Source organism: Gossypium arboreum, chromosome 4, assembly GCF_025698485.1.
Source record: "Gossypium arboreum isolate Shixiya-1 chromosome 4, ASM2569848v2, whole genome shotgun sequence".
Lineage (NCBI taxonomy): Eukaryota > Viridiplantae > Streptophyta > Magnoliopsida > Malvales > Malvaceae > Gossypium > Gossypium arboreum.
Genome location: NC_069073.1, coordinates 26,636,031 through 26,639,709, shown reverse-complemented (window position 1 = coordinate 26,639,709; position 3,679 = coordinate 26,636,031).

The window sequence follows — 3,679 nt, the reverse complement described above, 5'->3', positions numbered from 1 at the left end:
GGTTTGTTGACCAGAAAAGAAAAGGGTTTCTAGAGTTGAAACAGGGCAATATGACAGTTACTAAATATGAGCGTGAGTTTGTTAGACTCAGCAATTATGCTCGAGAGTGCGTGTCTACAGAGGCTATTATGTGCCAAAGATTTGAGGATAGGCTTAATGATGATATCTAATTGTTTGTTGGTGTCCTAGAAATAAAAGAGTTTGTTATCCTAGTTGAGAGAGCTTGTAAGGCAGAGGAGTTGTTAAAAAGAAAGGGCAAAGTTGAAATTGAGACGCAAGACACGAAGAAAAGACTAATGACCATGTCATTTTTGTCTACATCCAAGAGGCCTAGAGAGTTCTCCACTAGATCTAATTTATCAGCTGGATAGTCTAGCCGAAATAGAGGCAGAAGATTTATGAGTCTGAAAGATCAGACCACTTCAACTGTAAGTGTTGGTAGTGTTCAGCCTGATAGACCAAAGTATCCCCGATCTGGTTGATGTTACCCAGGTTAGTGTCGAGCATCTGAGATAGGTTGTTTCCAATGTGGTACACTAGACCATTTTATTCAGGAGTGTCTCGAGATGATTAAAAAGGAAGCAATACCGAGTGTAAGATTAGGCAAAGCTCCTGTCAGAGGTAGGCCACTGTGAAATTTGGGAGCTGGGGCAAGTAATAGAGGTGCATCTTCAGCAGTGATGCCAGCGAGGACTTATGCTATCCGTGCTAGCGAAGAGGTATCCTCCCCCGATGTGATTACAGGTACATTTTCTCTTCATGATACTAGAGTTATTTCTTTGATTGATCCGGGTTCAACCCATTCATATGTTTGCATGAAATTGATGCCTAGTATGAGTATACCTATATAATCTACAGAATTTGTGATTAAAGTATCGAATCCATTAGGCAAGCATGTATTAGTAGATAAAGTATGTAGAAATTGCCCTTTGATGATTAGACGCTACTGTTTTTCGGCTAATCTCATGCTATTGCCATTTGATAAGTTTGATGTGATTCTTGGTATGGATTGGTTGACTACACATGATGTGATAGTAGATTGTGGAAAGAAATTCATTAATTTGAAATGTGAAAATGTTGAAATTCTTCGGGTTAATTCAGAAGAGTCAGATAGTTCATTTGCCATGATTTCTGTTATGTCTGCTCAGAAATGTTTGAGAAAAGGGTATGAAGCTTATCTTTCTTTTGTATCGAACACTAAAGATCTAGAATTGAAAATTGAATCAATGCCTGTGGTATGTAGGTTTCCCGATGTGTTTCTGGAAGAACTGCCAGGTTTGCCTCCTGTTAGAGAAGTTGAGTTTGATATTGAGTTGATTCCAGGTACCACACCCATTTTTATTGTTCCTCATAGAATGGCCCCATTGGAATTGAAAGAATTGAAAGCTTAGTTGCAGGAATTAACAGATAAAGGCTTCGCAATACCCAGTAGTTCACCATGGGGTGCACCAGTGCTATTTGTGAAAAAGAAAGACGGATCAATGAGATTATGTAACACCCCGTACCCGAGTCCGTTACCGGAGTCGAATACAAGGTGCACACAGACTTAACTTAATTGTTTCACAGTCCATAAAAAATTTTTTTCCAAACTAGCTGGTTACTGCATCACTGTCGCCTTAAAAATCATATCTTGAGTTTTAAAGCTCGAAAATCAGTTTTGTAAATTTTCCCTGAAACTAGACTCATAAGTCCATCAACATATTGTTTTCTAGAATTTTTTTCTCCCCTAATCCAGGGTTCGACTACACTGACCTTCACGCATTACGAATTGGATATCTCCCTGTACAGGGCTTCAATACTGATTTCGTTTGTTTCCATAGAAACTAGACTCAGAGTGGAATCTATACATATATGGTATGACTTCTAATTATCTCTTGTTAATTTACAATGAATTTCCAAAGTCGGAACAGGGGATCCAGAAACCGTTCTGGCCCTGTTTCACGAGAACTTTAATATCTCTTAACATATAACTCATATAACCGTTTCGTTTCTTCCATATGAAAGTAGATTCATCAAGGTTCATTTACATAATTTATTCACTATTTAATACCATTCCTACTAGTTTTAGTGATTTTCACATCCACATCACTTCTTCTTTGTCAAGATCGCGCTTTAAGGTAGGCTTTACCTATTTCATGATTTCCATGATTCAATTGGCCCTTTTTGCATACATAGCACAAAGTGTGACCATGATTAACCATTCCAATGGCTAATCGTTTCAAAACAATTCCATACCTCATAATGATCAACATACAAACGATTATAGTACTATGCTAAAATCGTATATAAGCCATTTTCGCATGGCTATCCAAGTTTACACAAAACCGAAAGGTACATGACCTACAACAAAAGGGTAGTCCTATACATGCCATTTCAAAGTTCAACCAAAATTGTACCAAAATGGGGGCTTTGATAGTGTGGATGACTTCGACTTTGATGATCCCGAATCCGATAGCTAACGAGCAAAATCTATAAAACAGAGAGCCAAAGCAACGGGGTAAGCATTTTAATGCTTAGTAAGTCTCAAGTAATGAAATCAGCTTTGACTAAAGTATTACATTTACATAACTAAATGAATCACTTTATTAATACACATTCTCATAATCATACTTACTTCACATTACCGACCCTTATGTTTATACACAAAAGAACAACTTAGCCAAAAGCATGTAGCTCGTTTATCAACTGAGCGAATACTTACTTGTAAGGACTCAACTAATTCAAGCACATACGAACATACCTCATTGCTGGAATTTTCGCAAGTGTATAAACTGAAATTTTTACAGCAAGATTGCTCATTTCCGAATCATGTACCTTCGGGATTTAACCGGATATAACCACAAGCACAATTGCCTTCGGGTCTTAAACCGGATTTGGTAACTTGCACAATTGCCTTCGGGTCTTAGCCCGGATATAACAACTCGCATGAATGCCTTCGGGTCTTAGCCCGGATATAATCACTAGCAAAAATGCCTTCGAGACTTAGCCCGGGTATCATTCAAATGCTCATGTACACATATATCAATAATCACGACACATTCATATTTCATTTTCGTTACCAAGGCTCAAACACAAAATATTTATCAAACCTTTACAATTTCGGCTCAATAGCCACACACAAGGAGCATGATTTGAATATAATTCAAGTAGGGTCATTACTCGAAGACTTACCTTGGATGTTGTCGAGCAATTTCGACGGCTACTTGACTACTTTTTCCTTCCCTTTATCGGATTTAGCTCCCCTTTGCCCTTGAGCTTAATTTGACAAATAAATTGATTTAATCATTTGAGCATCGAAAGAGGAATTCAAGGTACTTAGCCAATATATATACTCATTAGGCATCAAAGTCGCATATGTACGAAATCATGAATCGAACTCAACACATTAGTTAATATTCCTCTTAGCCGAATTTTCTAAGCCAAGAATAGGCATCAATATGCTTGCCTCTAACCGAATGCATGCACACCAATTCCCCTCATGTGGCCGAATATGCATGTCCTTGTTGAGGCCAATTATACACTTAATACCACACAAAAACAGCATACATTTTACTAACTAACGCATTCCATATTGTAATTCAATACGCATCAATCATTTACTCCATAACCGAAACACCATCATATGTAATTATATGCCTTGAGATAGTATATATGTCATACCAATACATCATGTGCAAAC